Genomic DNA, 22,044 nt, shown 5'->3' with positions numbered 1-22,044 from the left:
CCAAGAATACATAAAAAAATCATCCGCCACTATCAAGTCAGCTTCATCCCAGAGATGCAGGGCCAGCTCATATAAAAATCTATTAATGTAATCCATCATATAAATAAACTGAAAGAAAAAAAACTATATGATCATTTCATTAGATGCTGAAAAATCATTCAACAAAATCCAACACCCCTTCATGATAAAGGTTTTAGAGAGATCAGGGATACAAGGAACATATCTAAATATAATAAAATAATATACAGCAAGCCAACAGCTGACCTCAAGTTAAATGGGGGAGAGATGCAAAGCAATTCCACTAAAATCAGGAACAAGACAAGGCTGTCTGCTATCCATATATCTTCAACATAATTCTTGAAGTTTTGGCTATAGCAATAAGACAACAAAAGGCAATCAAGGGGATTCATATTGGAAAATTGGAAAGGAAGAAGTCAAACTTTCATTATTTGCAGGTGATATATATATATATATATATATATATATATATATCCCCAAAAACTCTACCAGAGAACTTTTTCTTCTCTTTTTTTCATGTGATAAATACCTTCAGTGATGTGGCAGGATATAAGATCAGCACAGAAAATTAGTAGCCCTCCTATATACAAATGATAAAGAAGCTGAAAGGGAAATCAGAGTAACATCACCTTTCACAATTGCCACAAATAACATAAAACATCTTAGGGTAACACTAACCAAAGAAGTCAAAGACCTATTTGACAAAAATTTTAAGTCTTTGAAGAAAGAAATTGAGTAATATACCAGAAAATGGAAAGATCTCCCATGCTCTTGAATAAGTAAAAATCAACATAGTAAAAATAGCAATCCTACCAAAAGCAATCTATAGATTCAATGCAATTCCCATCAAAATCCCAACACAATTCTTTACAGACCTTGGAAGAACAATAATCAACTTCATATGGAAAAACAAAACAAAACAAAACCCAGGATAGCCAAAACAAACCTGTACAATAAAGGAACTTCCAGAGGCATCACCATCCCTGATATCAAGCTCTATTACAGAACTACAGTAATGAAAACAGCTTGGTACTGGCATAAAAACAGAAAGGTTGACCGACCAATGGAGTCAGATCAAAGACCTGGATATTAATCCACATACCTACGAACACCTGATTTTTGAAAAAGAAGCTAAAATTATACAATGGAAAAAACAAAGTATTTTCAACAAATTGTACTGGCATAAGTGGATGTCAACATGTAGTAAAATAAAAATAGACCCATATCTATCCCCAGGGACAAAACTCAAGTCCAAATGGATTAAAGACCTCAATATTAATCAACCACACTGAATCTGATAGAAACAGAAGTGGGAAGTAGTCTTCAATGTGTGGGCACAGGAGACCACTTCTTAAATATAAGCCCAGTAACACAGACACTGATAGCAACAATAAATAAATGGGGCTTCCTGAAACTGAGACGCTTCTGTAAAGCAAAGAACACAATCAATAACATAAAAGGGCAGCCTACCGAATGGGAAAGGATTGTCACCAACCCCATATCAGACAAAAGACTGATCTCAAAAACAGATAAAGAACTCAAGAAAATAGACATTGAAATTCTAAATAACAAAATTGAAAAATGGGGTATAGAACTACATTCTCAAATGGCCAAAAGATACTTAAGGAAATTTTCAACATTCTTAGCCATCAGGGAAATGCAAATCAAAACAATTCTGAGATACCACCTTACACCTGCCAGAATGACTAAAATCAAAAACAATGATAGCTTATGCTGGAGAGGATGTGGAGTAAGGGGAACACTCAGACATTGCTGGTGGAAATGCAAACATGTATAAGCTTTGGAAATCAGTATGACAGTTTCTCAGAAAATTGGGAATCAACCTACCTCCAGATCCAGCAAAGCCACTTTTGGGCATATACCCAATAGATTCTCCAATCATACTACAAAGACATTTGTTCAACTATGTTCATAGCAGCATTCTTTGTAATATTCAGAACCTGGAAACAACCTAGATGCCCCTCAACCAAAGAATGGATAAAGAAAATGTGGCACATTTACATATTAGAATAATACTGAGCAGTAAAAAATGACATCTTGAATTTTGCATGCAATGGATGAGATTAGAAAACAATATCCTGAGTAAGGTAACCCAGACCCAAACAGATAAATATGGTATATACACACTCATAAGTGGATACTAGCTATTAACAAAGGACATTGAGCCTATAGCTCATGATCTTAGAGAAGTAAGTAATAAGGTTAACCCTAAGAAAAACATATATAGGTCCACCTGGATAGTGGAAACAGACAAGATCGCCTGAAACAATTGGGAGTATTGGGGTGGAGGGAGAAAGAAGGACAGAAGGAGAAGAGGAGGGGAGAAGAGGATTGGTGAGGAGAACTTGAGGGAATGGGTTAGTTGAGAAGGAGGAAGGCAAAAAATGAAAGCAAGAAAAGAAATATCTTGATTGAGGCAGCCATTATGGGGCTAGCAAGAAACTTGGCTCTAGAGAAATTCCCAGAAATCCACAAGGATGACCCCTATTAGAATCCTAAGTAATGGAGGAGAGGGGGCCTGATCTTGACTTACCCTGTAATCAGACTGATGAATATCTTAAATATCACCATCAAACCTTCATCTAGCAACTGATGAAAACAGAAGCAGAGACCTGCTTCAGAGCACTGGACTGAGCTGCCAAAGTCAAGTTGAAGAGTGGGAGAAATGAGAATTTGAGCAAATGGGTCAAGACCATGATGGGGACAACAACTACCTGAGCTCATGGGAACTTCAAAAGTCCAGCCAGTCTTTCTTGGGAAAGAACAAGTATGGAACTAAACTAGTCCCTCTGAATGTGGTTGACAGTTGCATGGATCCAGCAGACTGGAGGGCCACTAGCAGTGGCACCAGGATTGATCCCTACTGCTTATACTGGCTTTTGGGGAACCTATTCTCTTTGGACAATACCTTGTTCAGCCTATGCATAGTAGGGAGAGCCTTCCCCAAAGCAATGTGCCTTACCCTCTCTGAGGTTTGAATAGGGTTGGGGTGGGAGGGTATGTGGAGGAAATTGGAGAAAGGGATGGAGTGGTAACTTGAATTGGTATATATAATGAAAAAAAGATAGTTTGTTTTCTTTTAAAAATAAATACAATGAATAAATAAATAAATAAATACAAATAAATGAGCCTATAAATACAGAATCCAACTTTAGGCCATTATTTTAGTCTAACTACTTTTTTCAGGACAATAATATTTTGTTAAGGAAGTTAATCTTCAATACTCTCAATTTGGGGCTGCCTGTTTCTTATTGTACTTAAAGTTTCTTAATGTTCAATTCACATCATTTACTACTCTACACTCTCTGTTTTCTCTACTAAAAATTACATGCACTAAATTTTGTTTTCATTAGGATTTGCCAAACTTTTTCGACTATCCCCTCCCATGGTTTCCTTTGGCTTTTTATCTGGTTTGATTCAAGTCAAACTTTCTAACATTTATTTAGTTTTCCTTTAACATTCTCTGTTAGAAAACCTATCCCCAAAGCATGATAAATATTCTTCTTTGCAAAACCTTGTATTATTTTTAAAATGTCTACACATTGGAAAAGTTGAGAGACCAGTATCTTTTTTCAACTGTCTTTCAAAATTTATATGGTACATCTTTATGTCACAAAGATCACAAACGCTAAAAATGATACCTGCATCACCATAGATACTTGACACTGATGAGATTATCACATCTCTAAACATATACAGAACAGTTCAGTTTGTGATATAGTAAAGCAAACCTGTGGAGAGAAAGTAAGATAGACTTGGGTTGAATTAGCATCATATGGTAGTGAACACATGGTCTTTCCAAGGCAATTCTTATATTTATTTGTAAAATCCTTTCACCATTTATATTGAACTTCTAAATTTGTCATCCTATTTATGCCTCCCAACATCTCCCAAGGAAGGTAGATTAGGTGGCAATACTATCATTTTGCTTATAGTAAAGTGGGCAACATGATTCTCACATGAGTAAAAGAATATGGCTTGTTAATGGCGGGACCATGGTTCCAAACCATATTTATCATCAGAGAATCAACTTGGTTTTTCTCCTCCATAACACTACCAACATCTCAATAACCATATTGATAGAAAAATGGAACTTATATACTTACTCTCTACTAGATACATTATGAATCTCTGATGAACAAAATTTATAAACTTACAGAAATATTTTTAAACTATTTTAGATTCCATCTTTAAAAATATTTTAATGAAAAATATAAAATTTACCTTTATGTGGTGGCCAGGTTCATGTCAGCTTGATACAACTTAGAATGATATTTTGGAAGAGTGAACCTCAATGAGAACATGCCACTACCAGATTAGCCTGTGGCAAAGATTATGAGGCATTTTTTTTTTGATTGGGAGTTGATGTGGGAGGGCCCAGCTCATTTTAGGTGGTGCCATCCCTTGGCAGCTTGTCCTTGGAGTCATATTAAATAATGCTGAAAAAGTCATGAGGAGCAAACCATTAGGCAGGCTTACTCCATGGATTTACATTCAATTTCTTTTTTTTTTAATTTTTATTTATTTATTTATTTATTTATTTATTAAAGATTTCTGCCTCCTCTCCGCCACCGCCTCCCATTTTCCTCCCCCTCCCCCATCAAGTCCCCCTCCCTCGTCAGCAATCAGGATTCCCTGCCCTGCCCTGTGGGAAGTCCAAGGACCACCCACCTCTATCCAGGTCTAGTAAGGTTAACATCCAAACTGCCTAGGCTCCCACAAAGCCAGTACGTGCAGTTGGATCAAAAACCCACTGCCATTGTTCTTGAGTTCTCAGTAGTCCTCATTGTCTGCTATGTTCAGCAAGTCTGGTTTTATCCCATGCTTTTTCAGACCCAGGCCAGTTGGCCTTGGTGAGTTCCCGATAGAATATCCCCATTGTCTCAGTGTGTGGGTGCACCCCTCTTGGTCCTGAGTTCCTTGCTCATGCTCTCTCTCCTTCTACTGATTTGGACCTTGGGATTTCAGTCCGGTGCTCCAATGTGGGTCTCTGTCTCTGTCTCCTTACATTGCCTGATGAAGGTTAATATTCAGGAGGATGCCTATATGTTTTTCTTTGGGTTTACCTTCTTATTTAGCTTTTCTAGAATCACGAATGATAGGCTCAATGTCCTTTATTTATGGCTAGAAACCAAATATGAATGAGTACATCCCATGTTCCTCTTTTGGGGTCTGGCTTACCTCACTCAGGATAGTGTTTTCTATTTTCATCCATTTACATTCAACTTCTGCCTTGAGTTCCCGCCCTTCCTTTGAAGATGGACTGTTATTAAAAACTGTAAGCTGAAATAAAGCCTTTCTTCCCCTAAGTTGCTGTGGTCATGTTTTCCCATAGGAATAGAAACCAAAGTAAGACATTTATTAAACACTTATTTCAAGGAGAGACCAAGCCTTAATTTTTCTGAGTTCTTCTACTTGCAAGAATTTTCTTCCAAAGCTAGCAAGCACGTCTTCAACTCTTTCACACATACTTTAACACAAATGAGAAAGCACCTGTTGAAGAGAGTTCCCAAAAGAAGAAATAATATGGCTAAGAATTATATCAAAAATCTTGATATACTTAGAAATTAAGGAAAATGCAAATTGAAACTAGTGTAAGATTTTATCTTTGCCCTGCCAGAATGGTTAAGATCAAGAAAAAATAAAGTTGAAAAATAGTGCTGATGAGGATGTGGGGAAACATGAACCCTCATTCACTGTTGGAAATATTATAAAATGATACAAACACTGAAGAAATCAGTGTAGATAGTTCTAAAAAGCTAAAAGCACATCACACAACTTAGCTCTACATTCCTTAGCATAAGTCCAAAGTTCCTAACATCTGAGTTCTCAGATATGGTGTCATTTTATTTACAATAGCAAAGAATTGTATATAGGCTGAATATCCTTTAAATGGTGAATAGAAAGTGAAAATGTGGTACATACACAGCATGGAATACTATTCAGATGTAAAGAAAATTGAAACCAAGAAACTTTGTAAGTGGATGGAACTAGAAAATATTATATTAATTGGGGAAACAGACACAGAAAGGCAAATACTGAATGTTTTCTCTCATTTGTGTTCTCTATCAGTGATTTTTTTGAATGTGAGTATATCATCTGTAGTAACAAATGATACAAGGAAAGTGAGAAAGAAACAAGCTGGGGCTCTCTAAGAGGTGTTAATAGAATAGGGCTGGATTAATGGGGATATGGGGAAAATAGGAAGAGAGAGAGGTACTTATCTTGTGAGGGATGCTAATCCAGACACAAGTTGGGAGAAGATAGATATAGATATAGATATAGATATAGATATAGATATAGATATAGATATAGATATAGATATAGATATAGATATAGATATAGATATAGATATAGATAGATATAGATATAGATATAGATATAGATATAGATATAGATATAGATATAGATATAGATATAGATATAGATATATATTACTAAGAATATTTGAAAAAATCATAGGGAATCATATTATTTAATGTTTACTTAAAATATTAAAGTGTGTGTGTGTGTGTATTTTAAATGCAATTACGCCACTTGGGGTGACAGTGCTCTTCCCAAAAGCCATAGACCATTTAATGAAAACCCCAGAGCAGTGCATGGGACACATCCTTTAAGTTATTGGAAATATATATCCAAAAGACGCCTAAAATAATATAGGTCATTGCCATTTCCATTGATTACCTCCTTGAAATTGGACATAAGATGCTATTGATGAAGATAGCACACACTTTGGACACAGCATGAAGAATACTGCTGACAATAACATGAATGCCTCTTGCTTGAAGAACAGGTCTCATAGTAGTAAAAGAGCTCTTCAAGAAGAGAAGTAATCAGTGGTTCTACCATGCTGCAGAGCCTACAATGCACAACAGTGAATGAACAGCATGGCAAGAGAGTCCCAAGGAGACAGTGGAGCCACTTATATCTTGGCAGTGACCTATAGAACTGGGATTGAAATGTAAAATGAAATTAAAAAATAAATATTTATGTAAAAAGAGGATTTGAATTTAAGAAGAAATATAGGTTCAGGAGTTGGAGGAAGGAGAAGGGAGGGAATTATTTAAACACACTGCTCATACACGAAATTTTCAAATAATAAATTTTTAGAAAGAATCATCTGTTCAATTCACATTTTGGTAATATAATGAGGGAACAGATGTGATTTTTCTCATCAATTCAATGAATTTTAAGTGATATTTAAATATAGGATGAGGAAATAAAAGATGTTCTTGAGGCAATAGAAAAATCTCCTAACTAGGTGTAGTAGAAATTGCAAGAGGAGTACATGGCATGATTTAGGCATTTTAAAAAGTTCAAAGTGCAATTTAAAATACAGGCAAAATATCAAGTATGGGCAAACCAGATATATATATATATATATATATATATATATATATATATATATATATATATATATATATATACACTTTAGAGAACTTACTAGTGGTGTTTTAGTTAAATTGTTCTAATTATAATAAAATATAGGTGATAGTTTTTTATCTAGAAATTACTGATTTTTTATAGAATTGAATCATTTGGATCCTGAAGATAAACTTATGGGAAATTACTATTTAGCTAGCAGATAAACAAATGTATCAAATACAATTAAGAAGAATAAGTTGGCCATGTTTATATTTTTTTAAATTACTAACAAAAATATTTTTTAAAAATTTTAGTATAGTTTCTTTCCAAGTTCTTTATGTAAACATTGTATATTTCCCAGTGGGTGTTGGGAAAATTTGTGACAGCATGCAATATTTTCTTAATGTTACTTTTGAAAATTCCCAGATCTCAAGAGAACTGCTTTTTAACGGAACACGCATTTATAAAACAATTTTACTTAAATATTGTCATATTAATTAATCTTCCTAGTATCTATCTGGGTGTCACAAAAACGTTTCAAGAGGGAGTAAAATTGTATACAAATGCTTCTATGTTGATCTGAATTTTGTTAAAAAATCACCTAAGACACATGTAAAAGGTTCATTTATAAATATGCTTTATTAATTACATATGGCATAATTATGCCACTGTGTAAAATATCATTGAAACAATTATAAACTGATTTAAACTTTTAATCAAACGTGTCCATCCACCAAAGGAAAATAGTTTAGGACAATATCAAACATTACTCAATGATGTAATCTTCATGAGTCTTATGGAATAATTAATAAATAATTTAATTTTTACTTGGATAGTTATAATAAGAAGCTCAGCACATTAAATAAAAGTCAGAATATAAGAATCAATCACAAAATGTAAAACATTATCAATTTGTATTATAATTTAAAGCAGGACTTGCCTAGCTTACTTGCAGAGGACACAATACTACTGTGGTCAGTAGTTACTTCTCAATCATTTGATACTCTGGGAATTACTCCTCTCTTGAACAAATGTGGATTTAGTGTGAAAGCGGGGCAGAAGCTCTGTACAAATCCGTCCTTATACTGGAAAAGATCATCTCAAAGCAAATGTCTTCACAATAATTCAGAAGTCTTCCTTTATAGACAAAGCATCACATTATCATTTGAGTAAACAGAGGGAGAGGAAGTTTATATATCAACAACACAAAAAGAAAGGAAAACCAAAATTTTGCAAGCTTAGAAAATTTTTAGTGTTTTTATAAGATATAATTGGAATTGCTTTGTACAACCGAGATAAGAAAAGACATAGGGAAGATTGATGGAGTGAAAGCAAAGGCTATAATTTATGTCTTTTCATCTTTCATAAGCACTTTTTATAGTGAGTTTAAGATTTGTTTTTTTTTTTTAGCAATGTTGTTTACAGTAAGAAAGTATAGGCTTTTATCTAGATTGGGCAGGGGGTGGAGCATGGAAACTGTTAGCAACAGGGTGTAGCGTAAATGAAAGAATACAGCAGAAATTTGGAGAGCTCTCTGAAAGAATCTATCTGGACACAGCATGGTAGCATGGCACCACACCTCTTTTTTTTAAAAAAAATGTTTCATTTTACATACCAGCCACAATTTTCCCTCCCTCCTATGCTTACTCTCCCCACTGTCTCCCCTCATCCCCATCCACACCTCCAAAAAGGTAATGCCTCCCATCGGGAGTCTAAAAAGCCTGGTACATTCAGTTAAGGCAAGACCAAGTATCCCCACCCACTTAAAGACTGAGCAACGCATCCCACCATAGGCAATGAGCTCCAAAAAGCCAGTTCATGCATCAGGAATAGATCCTGATCTCATTACCAGGGCTCCCCCAAATAGACCTAGCTATACAACTGTCTCCCACATGCAGAGATTCTAGTTTGGTCCCATGCAGGCTCCACAGCTGTCCATTTAGAGTTCAAGAGCTCCTATGAGCTTCATTCAATTCTCCGTAGATTTCATCATCTTGATCTTGACCCCCGTTGCTCATATTATCTCTCCTCCCTCTCTTCAAATGGACTCTATAACTGATGGAAGCATATGCAGTGAACCACAGCCAAGCACTAGGTATTGCAGACCTTGTATCCCAGCAGATATATCTCTGTTAGTTCAAATTCAGTCTGGTCTACTTAGAAAGTTCAAGACAAGCCAATGCTATGAGATCCTGAATAAAAAAAATATTAATTAAAAAATGAAAAAATACTCTATTTGGTCATGGTTATAGAATTATATTATCAGTTTTGATTAAATTATCATGTGTTTAGAGGTCTTTCAGTTTACATGCCTAATAAGTAGTATAAGCATTCAGACCTTCTCAATAACCTCATAACCACACCCTTTTCCCTCTTTCTCCCTGCCTCTTCACTCTATAAATTATGGAGTTGAAGCAGAGGCATATACGTGCCCACATGCAAGGTAATGATCCCAGGCTGAGTTCTAAGTGTACATTCTAAAATTGAACCACCATGATCACATAACTCCTGAGTGCTAATATCCACTAAAGTAAACATATCAGTTTGAAGATATTCTGATTCTTCACTTACAACTGTGCTACATATTTGTGTGTCAACTTGGCACAAGATAAGTTATGTGAAAGAAGGGAACCTCAGCTAAGAAAATGCTCCACACAGACTACACGAGCCAGAACAGGTGAGTGACCTGCCTACCAGTGGAACTGCACCCCTACCTGGATTCTGCCCCTGCCCCCACGGCCCTACCCCAAGACTATGCATTCTCAGCTAGTCCAAGTCCCACTGCTGAACCCTCCCCTCAACCCCAGAATACTTCCTCTATGCAGCCCCAGGCCACACAAACAAGAACCAATGTGTGCCTCATCTGTCAAGATAACTATAGTCACTGTGGATTCTGTGCCCTGGGACACTCCCCTAGGCAAATGCTATTCCAGGCTATCTCTTGTTCAGCTGCTATTTGTCTCAGGGCCCCAACACAAGAAAAGTTTAGCCACTGAGTCACAGACTATACTAGCCACAACCACCCTCACCATTTGGCAAGCAGCCCTTCCCCCAGAACTCCAGCAGACTCTATTGACCCAGACACAGTCCACACCAGCTGGAAGAACAGAAGGCATAGGCCCACTACAGTTTATTAAACTGGACAGAAGTGAAAGTGAATGCATTGGCACAGGATAAAACTTCCTGAACAGGACACCAGTAAGGATGACCCTAAGATCAACAATTAATAAATGGGACCTCATGAAACTGAATAGCTTCTCTAAGGCAAAGGACACTGTTAATAAGAAAGAAGGCAGCATATAGAATGGGAAAAGGTCTTCACCAACACATCAGACAGAAAGCTGATCTCCAAAATATTTAAAGAATTCAAGAAACTAGACATCAAGAAAGCAAATAATCCAAGTAAAAATGGAGAACAGAGCTCAATAGACTTCGCAATTGTTTCAAATGGCACAGAAACACTTTTAAAAATGTAAACATCCTTAGTCATCAAAGAAATGCAAATCAAAATGACTCTGAGACACTATCTTACACCTATCAGAATAGCTAAGATCAAAAACGCCAGTGATAGCTTATGCTAGAGAGAATGCAGACTGAGAACACTCCTCCATTGCTGATGGGAGTGCAAACTTGTGCAGCCATTATGGAAAAATGTATGATGGTTTCTCAGAAAATTGGGAATCAATCTACTTCGAGACCCAGCAATACCACTTCTGGGCATATACTAAAAGGATGCTCAATGGTACGAAGGTGATATTTGTTCAACTATGTTTATAGCAACTTTATTTGTAATACCCAGAACCTGAAAACCACCTAGATGTTCCTGAACTTTATAAGGTATAAAGAAAATGTGGTACATTTCGACAATGAACTGTTATTCAACTGTCAAAAATAATGGCATCAAGAAATTTGAAGGTAAATAAATAGAACTAGAAGAAAATAATCCTGAGTGAGGTAATCCAGACCCAGAAAGACAAACATCATATACAATCACTCATAATTGAACATTAACTGTAATGTAAGGGGTAAACTTGCTAAAATCTACAGACTCAGAGAAGCTAGGTAACAAGGAGAAGCACAAATAGGGAGACATGGATCTCTCTGGGAAGGGGGAATAGAAGATACTTCCTGGGTGGACTGGGGACAAGTAGGGATGGAAACTTGTAGGATTGGGTTGATGGGTGGGGTGGAAAGGAAGAATACTGAATGAGATGACTGGAAAGGAGGTGCTTTTGGGGGACAGGTAGAAATCTGATGTAAGTGAACTCCCATGAATCTACAAAGAGGATTCCAGCTAAGACTCCTAGCAATAGTGGAAACATAACTTGAACTCACAGAATCTGAACCAACAACCAGAGATCCTGCATGAGATGGACCTAAATCCTTTTCATATATGTAAGAGTTGTGTAGCTTGTTTTATTTGTGGAATGCTTAACAATTGGAGCAGGGTCTGTCCCTAATGTTTTGGGTGGCTCTTATTAATCTATTCCTCATACTGAATTGCCTTTCCCAGCCTAAATATAAAGGTAGGTGCTTAGTCTTACTGCAACTTGATATGCCATGTTTTGCTGATACCTATAGAAGGCACACCCCTTTCTGAACAGAAAAGAAGGAGATGTTGATTGAAACAGGCTTGGAGGAGAATTTTGGGGAAGAAATGGAAGGAGAGGGTGGAGGGAAAACTTGTTGGAATGTAAAATAAGAAAGAATGAAAGAAAAAAGGAAAGCAAGGAAACAAAGTAAAGCAGGCAGGAAAGAAGGAAGAAAAGGAGGCAATGAACGAAGAAGGGAGGGAAAGAGACAGAAACAGAAAGAAAGAAAAATAAAGATTTTGAGATAAAGGAAAGAAAGAAGAAAGGAAGGAAGGAAAGAAAGAAGAGAAACAAAGAAAATACCTCTATAAGATTGGGCCATAGGCTAGCCTGTAGGGCATTTTTTAAATTAGTGATTGATGATGGAGGGCTCAGCCCATTGTGGGTGGTGGCATCCCTTAGCTGGTAGTCCTGGGTTCTATATATAAAAAAAAAAAAGCAACAGACGCATGCTATGAAGAGCAAGTCAGTAAGCAGCACTCCTCACTTGCCAGGGCTCTCAGATATGAGTTCTTTCCATCTTAACTAAATGTCAGAGAGTTTAAGATTATTTTTGCTTTTTAAAAGTTGTTGACAACAGTTGTAACTACAAACAAGAGATCCTGCCCTAAGGTGTGGTTAATTAGAGTTTTGAGTAGTGGATCTGCTGCATCTTGACTAAAGGTCAGAGAATTCAAGTCTATCCCTGTTCCTTCAAAGAGATTGGCAGAGCATTCCAGAGGGTGGTTGCCTGCAGGGTACTTGATCTATTCCTTATGTAAATAAAGTCTTTTGCCTCTCTCCTCCCCTTTTGGGATGAAGTATATAAGCATGTGAAAAATAAACACAGGTGAACTCACTATTCACTGAATTTCCCTCCTGGTGCTGTTCTATGTTTCTGTCTTTTATTTCTCTCATATTTCTATTGCTTTTGCTTCATAATTCTAATATTCACATTCCTATATGGGAACATATGAACTCTGTCAAGTTTGGCCCCTGACAGATATCACCCAGATGTGTGACCTGTGGCACTCCCTGGCCGCTGCATCAACTCCAGCCTCCAGGTTCTGTTCTGTTTGAGTACTTTCATTTGAGGGAAGTGATATGGAAGTATAAGTCAAATAAATCCCCTCAGCTTCCTCTTTGGTCATGGTATTTTGTGATAACCAATGAAACCGTAACTAAGACATGAAGTCATTCTAAAATTAGTACCCTTTAATAATATCATGGTAGTTTGATCCCATACCAGTGTGTTACCTGGAAATTTCTCATAGAAATTAAAACTGACACTCCTGTGCTATGGGAATTCCTTCAGCCAATAGCTTTTAAGATACCACCCCACGTTGGGATCCAATCTGTTGGATACAAAAGAGTTCCACAATAGCCTGGAATGGAGTAAAACAAAGGTTTATTTATTTGGGGGATAAACTCAAAGAAAGGGTAGAAAAATAAATTAACTTTCTGTTGACATGAGACAGGATTGCTGCTGGCAGTAACAATCTATTACCGAGAGAATGTTGGGCACCGAAGACACTCCACTTGGAGCTTGTTTACTTCTTGGCAACAGTGGCCTTTTAGCAAAGAACTTTTCCTGCCTTGACCGCTGACAAAATGCACAGTGTCCAGATTTCCATGATATAAGCATGATTTGCATGATACAAGCAAAAAGAGTGCCAAACCTTCCCAAGTCCGGGTAAGATGGTTTTTCAAATTTTCCTGTGTCTGGAAATAGTCTGTCAGATACTCTAGGTCTTAGCCAAAGTTGATTGCCCTAATGTTGCAAATAACATTTTAGGTTATAGCCCAGGGAGCCGGTTGTCTCTGTCATTTTTTGCACCTTTTGGAAGTTCTTGACTGCACTTCCTATTTACTCAAGTAATAGTATTTCCCTTCTCTTTGATGGGGTTGAAGATTAGATAGCGATAGCAACTTTTCTCTCATGACTTAGCCAAGCCATTTTGAATATAAGACTTAGACTCCTTAGGACAGTGTAAATAACGAAACATTTATCATATGTCTCTTGTTTGATGTTTTTGATGCTGGTTATAATTCTAATTTTTATATATGTTTTTACCTCTTCTTTTCCCTGGACAATTCTCAATATTTTTTCTTATTGAATATAGTTTTATATTAGGCTTAGAACTCTCTTATTTAGACAAAAGGGGGAAGTTCTGTGAGAACTCCTTCAACCAATAGCCTTTAAGACACTGGACCACTTTGGGCATGGTCTCAGGCAATATACATGCCGACATGATGCTTGCACAGGTCTCTTAGCTCTTGGATTAGGCTCCAGTTCCCAGAATACACAGAGGACTGCATATTGCTACCATTTCTCTGAGTTTATCTCCAAATAAATAAACCTTTGTTACACTCCATTCCAGATTAGTGTGTTACTCTTTTGTATGCCAACACTCATGGAATTTTAAGTAAAACAGTACAACTTGGCTAATGATGGCTTTCTTTCACCTTAACGAAGACTTCATCTGTGGGCACAGAGAGAAATAGACTCATTTTCACATTGTTTAATTCATGTATTCCAGAGAAACAACTAATTTCTGTTCTTATGGAAAAGGCAAAGATCCTAGAACAGGAATATGTGTATGAAGTCTTTGGAGGTCTAGACTCAGAAGAGAACCATCTTTTGCTGCGTTATAATGGCTGCATCAAGTCACGGAATTAACTAACTCAAATAAAAGGGCTGAAAAATAGCCTCTGAGCTATTGATGAGAAAAATAGTATAGTCACATTGCTACCTGTAATAGTTTATAAATTCCCTCCCACAAACTGATGGGGAAATTTTTCTGGTCAGTAGTTAATACTGGTATTTGTGAGGAGGGGTAAAAACTCTAGGAGGTAAGGCATGTGTGGAATAAGTAAATTATCTCAGTCATGCTTTTGAAACTTACTTTTTCCAAGATCCCTTCATTTTTTTCTGACTTTTAGTTCTTAAAGTGAATAATCTTCTCTGCACATTCCTGCCACTTACAACTGCAATATCTTGCCTTGGACACAAAACAATGGAACCAGAAAACCATGAATCGAAACTTCTGAAACTGCTGAGTAAAAATGAATTCTTCCTTAAGCTTATTTTCTCAGGTGATTTTAAATAGAGATAAGAAGCTGATTAACTCACTAAGAGGACTTAAGTGCAAAGGAAAGTAAAACTGTATGTTGTTTATGCAATTAATGATGCCACAAACGTGTTCTTATAAATTAGTAAGCTAAAGTTACAGGACTCGGCATATATAGAATCCTCCAAATGACAAATTTAAAATGCCAATGAAAGTGACTGGCAATTAGAGGACCAAAGTACATTCGTCTACAGGTGTCTTTCTACAAAACTTTACATCTCTAGGTATGTACTTTTGTTTAACTTTCATTTCCCCAAAAAAAACCTTTCATTTCCTTAAAATATGTATCTAAAATGATAAGACATTTTACCTGTCCCTCTACTCCACTAAAAGGACTTCCTCCCTAGTACATACCATACTATTTGTTATCTATCTCATTTCCACCATAAATTTAAGGTTCTTAAGTTCAGGAACTTAGCACATCTCATTCACTCAATGATCTGCAGCACCTAGAGCACAGTATGCCAGAGTAGCTATTCAATTAATATTCATTGAGCCAATGTTTTTATTAGTAGAGGCTAGTGAGATCCCACAGACACTGCTTCAATTGGGCATTAAAAGCCAAAACACCTATAGGAAACTATACTTAGTTCCAACATGGGCACTGGACTAGAATCAAACCACATGTCTGCTTCTAATGCCATCTACATGCTTAAGTCACAGAGTGTCTCACCCACTGAGAGTGGTATGATTTCTTTTGACCTGGATACAACATGCCATCTCACTTCATTCTATTTTGAACATTCTCTGAAGCAAAGCCTTAGCACTAGCTATTAAGCCATTGTAAATATTTCTGGATCTCAGTCTATTTTCGTAACTTTTTCTACTTTAGAAAGATGTGAAGAAGTGGTGAAAAGACTAATTGTTTTGAGAATATAAGAATTTAGATTCAAAGTTAAATTTCTGTTTTGGTTGTGTCTTTTGCAAAGTTAAGGAAATTCATTTTCCCTGGCGCTATTAGATAAAATAATATCTATGAAACCTAAATTCAAATAGTTTATTTTAATGGAAGCTATCTACAAAAGGAGAGCACCAATTGTTCAGCTTATATTTCATGACACATTCCCAGTTCTATTTGATTATCTAATCCAGCATTATTAACATTATTTCACCATGCCTTTGAAATTATTTTTTCTTTCAGAAATGTATACCCCTTATCATTCATTTCTCAAAAACAAGAGCTATGATCATTATTCACCACTCACTAACTGGTAACTATGTTCTATATTTAATTCATAACTCTCTTTACTCTAAATCAAGTATAACTGTGAAATATAAGAAAAGAACAGATAAATTCACTATCATCACAACCAGACCTACAGTTTCCCTAGTTTTTTGGCACCTAACAGCAGAACGTCCGGCACTGTAGTACCTTCAAAAATGAGTGTAGATGTCTAAGAGCTATACCTCACCAAGATGCTGATGATATCACAGGGTGATAAAAACCACACTCCTTATAGGGGACAATGTCAACAAGAGAGAGCATACTAAGATAATAAGATAATTATAAGTTCAAAGTAATCAAGTCTTCTTCCTCTTGGTATACGAACACAGCATGGTGATTGTGTCTGTGCCCATTTCTAGGGTAAGAGTCAAATTGGTATCCTACATATGGTATACACTTCTTAGGAAAGTATTTGTATGAAAGTAAGTCTAGAACGATACTTCTAAAGCTTACAAAAGGAAGTTATTGAGAAGAATGAAATGGGATTCTACAGCTCAGATTAATCCATTCAACTCCTTTGATCAGAATAGTAGTATTCCAATCAAGAAGTTTAAGGAAGCTCCTTTTGTAGTTTGGAGGAAAAAAACCCTGGGCTCCAAATGAGCACATTCATTCAGCTTTGAAAAGCTGTGTTATTTAATCTTGACTAACTTGTTTCCAACTTCTAGAAGTTTAAAAATACAATACTCTGCATCCTAATTTACCAGTAAAACAGACCTCCAAGGTATGTTAACACTTCTCTCCCCTCAAGGGGCACTGGCCTTTGGAACAGCAGTATGCAGACATCACAGCAATGAGTCTCTTCTGTAGGACCTACTGCCTTCTCACAGAAGGTTTTCTTTAAATTCAGCTAGAAGAGTCTCTTTAGTAGGAGGTCTCTAAGCACAGCTTGTCAAGTACAGCCCCCTAGATGCATCTGATCTTGTGCAAAACAGGGTTATGTGTACAAAAGCACAACCCAAATTCATGACTCTGAGTCTTTCATTTTTAGCAGGCAGACATTGACTATACCTTCAGCAGCGCTGAAAAGACCTCACTTGGTAGGCTGGCTAGATGATTTCACAGGCAAGCAGTTGCATATTAGGAAACTGGAACCTTAAAGAAGGTATGATTTTGCTGCAGTTTCTTACAGGACTGCAAAGAAAACTGCATGTCTCTGGTCTTGTGCCTGCTTAGGTGAGAGAGTAAGTACTATGCTGATGTGGGATTCCCATCTGTATGCTGTGAATATCATTGGTTAATAAAGGAACTACTTTGCGCCTATAACAGAGCTTTAGGGGTACAGAGCTAGGTAGGGAAAATTAAACGGAATGCTGGGAGAAAGAAGGGCAGAGTCTGAGAGAAGCCATAGAACCTCAGCCAGAGACAGACATGCAAAAATTTTGCTGATAAGCCACTGCCATATAGCAATACACAGATTAATGAAGATGGGTTAAATTAATATGTAAGAGTTAGCCAATAAGAAGCTAAAGCTAATGGGCCAAATAGTGTTTTAAATAATATAGTTTTTGTGTGATTATTTCTGAGCTAAGCGGCCCAGAAAATATGAGTGGCCCCTACAACAAATTGGTGCCAATGTTGTGGACTAAATCCACAAAAACCTGAGAGGGCTTGGAAAGGAAATCTAGACACTAAAAACAAAGTTTAGTCATATTTATTTTTCCGAATGGGCTTTGATTGCTGGAGGCATGCTGTGATTCCTTTAAGAGAGATATTTCTGATTCACCAGTAGCAAGAAAAAAGCTGTACCATTTTTTTTTCTTTTAAACACTGCTTGGCCCCTTAGTTTCAGCCTCTTAACCCATTTCTATTAATCTATGTAGCACCACGAGGTGTGCTTACGAGGGAGATTCTAGCCTACATCTGTCTGGAGTGGAAGAATCATGGCAACTCACTGACTCAGCTTCTTTCTCCCAGAATTCTGTTCTGTTTACTCCGCCTACCTATGTTTTAACCTATGAGGGCCAGCCAAGCAGTTTCTTTATTGATTAACCAATGAAATCAACAGATTGATATATGACACTCCCACATCACTTCCCCTTTTTCTGTTTAAACAAAAGCTGCACCATTTTGAAATGCCGGCTTCCTGAGTCATGTTGCTAGTGCGATCTCTGGCTCTTCTGGAAGACCAGGCATTTGTATGGGGTTTGTGAAAGCATGCTGTGTCTTGCTTGATGGCAATCTGGATGGCTGTGTGATGGAAGTGGGGCAGTGTGTATGTATAACTCTCAGAAGCAGCACACAGCTCTACCATGTTGCAATGGACAAGGCAAGCAGGATGTGCCATATATACAATATAGCAGCTTAGATTCTTAAGCACTTAGCATTTTAAAAGGCACTTCAGATTAGAAAATAATTACAAATATGCAATATGACAAATCCAGATTTTAATAAAAGAAACCTAATTGGATCACAGTGCTGGATAACTGTGTGTAGGCTTGGGAGAGAGAATTAAAAAAGAACAGAGAGTTATAAAAAGAAGTAAATAGTTTTTAAAAATATAAAACAATGTCTTCAAAGAGACAGAGTAGAGACCATCATAGATTAAAGGAATAAAGATAATAAAATGAATATTAAACAGTAATGAGTAAAGATGGAAAATTCACAAAAAGTCTGAATTATGTATATCATTATGTTTTCTTTGAATTTGTTGACTGTGATGGTGCTAAGTACAGAGAGACATTTCATTGTATGTACTGCTAAGTTAAACCAACATAAAAGTATCCTGACATCAGAATTGAGTCTAAGGATATGTTCCTTTGGAAAAGAGGATCTTCTTTTGTTTCCACAGAGGATGGGAACCTATGCATTTATTCCAGGCTAATGTGGTTTGATGGACCAAGATCCCCTGAAAGGTTGCCTTGAACAACTCTCAAAAAATTATTTTGACAAACAAAAAGCAGGAAGCAGTTTGGACAGAACTGCGCCCTTATTCCCAAATATGGTTTATAAATGTTTCTTTACATTTAAAAGGGGATATGCTATTGAGATGAATACTTGCACTGGTATGGATCTTGGTTTATTGATACAAATTTAAGATCAATTTTTATACTGTGTATATGTATATTTATGCTCTTGATTAAATATTGTGTTTGTAAAGCTAATATAGAAATTTAATGTATAATTAAGAAACATAGGTTATTAGAGTGTCATCTATAATAGTAAAGCCTGTAGTCATGTTAGTTCAATTTCCTAGACGTACAGAGATGTATTTCAGATGGATAGACATTTTTCAAACTTTTCAAAGATGACAGAATTTAGAATTTAAAATGTTTTAATAATTTAGGACTTTTCATGACAATGAGACATATCTGTTCCTGGTATCACCAATCTATTTCAAGAGGAAGATTGGCATTGAAGAGGCTCCTTATGGAGTTGGTTAGCCATTTGGGCATAAAACTACTCTTGCCTGTACTCCTTGATGAACTGGACATGCAGGACCCACAGAGAAGATCCTTTGGGGTTCCTGCTACATGAAAGAGTCTGCTAGACATTCTGCAGGGTACAGAAAAAAATGACTGACAAAATGTCAATATAGGTGGAATGTCTTCATAATTTCTTGCTTCATGGAAAAGTCTCCTGGATACTATGGGCCTGTAGGCTGAAGATGGATGCCCCAATGGTACAGAAGAACTTTGGGTGACTGTCCAGGCAGCAAGATGTATCTGTCAATTCTAGAAATTTGGAAGTTGCTTATAATGCACTTTCTGTTTTCTTAGGTACTATTATATCCTCTGGAGCCTTTAATGGAGTTGAAAAATTTATAGTTATAGTTTTCCTTGTTATGACAATAGATAAAGTAGATATAAATATTGTAACTGTAATTCTTGCTTGATACCTGTTTTGTTATATGTAATTTTACTATTTTAAAGTTAAAACCTTCCTTTTTATTTAAACTGAAAAGGAGAGGTGATGAGGGGTTCCATTCTGTGTGCTTTGAATATTAAAGGGACTGTTTTGAACCTATAGCAGAGCTATAGGAAAACAGAGCTAGATGGGGAAAAGTAAATAGAATGCTGAGAGAAAGAAGGGCAGAGCAAGAGAGAAGCCAAGGAACCTCCACCAGAGACAGACATGCCGAAACTTTGCCGGTAAGCCACTGCAACTTGGCGATATAGAGATTTATGAAGATAGGTTAAATTAATATGTAAGAGTTAAACAATAATTCTTTGGATTGTTTTCTGTGTTTCTATTTTGTTGATTTCAGCCCTCAGTTTGATTATTTCCAGTCTTCTACTCCTCCTAGGTGAGTCTGCTTCTTTTTTTTCAAGAGCTTTCAGGTGGGCTGTTAAGTCTCCAATATGTGCTTTCTCTGTTTTCTTTAAGTTGGCACTTAGTGCTATGAACTTTCCTCTTAGGACTGCTTTCATAGTGTCCCATAAGTTTAAGTATGTTGTTTCTTTATTTCCATTGAATTCAAGGAAGACTTTAATTTCTTCCTTTATTTCTTCCTTAATCCAGGTATGGTTCAGTAGTTGACTGTTCAGTTTCCATGAGTTTGTAGGCTTTCTGGGGATAGCATTGTTGTTGAATTCTAACTTTAATCCATGGTGATCTGATAAGACACAAGTGGTTACTAATATTTTTTTTGTAACTGTGTAAGTTAGCTTTGTTACCGAGTATGTGGTCAATTTTCGAGAAGTCTCATGAGGTGCAGTGAAAAAGGTATATTCTTTCCTATTTAGGTGGAATAATCTATAGATGTCTGTTAAGTCCATTTGCTTCATTACCTCCATTAATTCTCTAATTTCTCTGTTAGGTTTCTGTCTGATTTACCTGTCCGTTGGTGAGAGAGGAGTGTTGAAGTCTCCTACTATTAGTGTGTGTGGTTTGATGGCTGCCTTGAGTTTTAGTAATGTTTCTTTTACGTACGTGGGTGCATTTATATTAGGGGCATAGATATTCAGGATTGAGACTTCATCCTGATGAATTGTTCCTGTTATGAGTATAAAATGTCCCTCTCCATATCTTCTGTGTAGGGATAAGTCGCGCCCCTTAGGGGGCGTGTTCGCCTCGGGCTAATGTTGGCCTATAAATTTGGCAAGCATGCTCCCAGCTGTCCCTTTCTGCTTTCCTGGTCTCCACGGGAACGGTTGTTCTGTAAGTCTATTTCACCATTAAAGTTATATATATTTTTACAATCTGTCTGCATTTGTTTACGCCGTTACATTTTGGCGTCCAAAGTGGGCTATTTTGCCCCCGACTCAAGTGGGTAACCCGCTAGCTAAAACAGCACCCTCCAGGGTGCTGTTTTTTAGTTCGTGACTCCGGCCCCAGTGCCGAGTCCGAGACATACTCGGCCACCCAGGCCCATTCTGCCTGCCTTGGCTAAGTTTGCAGTGGAACCCCACTGCCTGAATTAGCAGAAGCCCAAGTACCTGCGGTTTTGCAACATAAGCTGCCACAGCGGCAGATTTGGTCTGATACAAAGTGGCTTGGCTGGGCAGTGGTAGCCCACGCCTTTAATCCCAACACTTGGGAGGCAGAGACAGGTGGATCTCTGTGAGTTCGAGGCCAGACTGGTCTACAAGAGCTAGTTCTAGGACAGGCTCTAAAAACACAGAGACCATCACTGGCAGGAACCGATCATTGCAGGAAAGAAATTTTTTCTTCTATAAATAAAAATGTCTGAACACATTAGTATTCAAGAATTTAACAGTTTTTTTTAATTGTTCCATGTGGGAGATTTTACAAGAGGTGTCTAACACCCCAC

This window comes from Microtus oregoni, unplaced genomic scaffold (genome assembly GCF_018167655.1).
Source record: "Microtus oregoni isolate MIOR12 unplaced genomic scaffold, Mior012 000126F_ref0000101, whole genome shotgun sequence".
Classification (NCBI taxonomy): Eukaryota; Metazoa; Chordata; class Mammalia; order Rodentia; family Cricetidae; genus Microtus; species Microtus oregoni.
Note: the sequence above shows the minus strand (reverse complement) of the source record.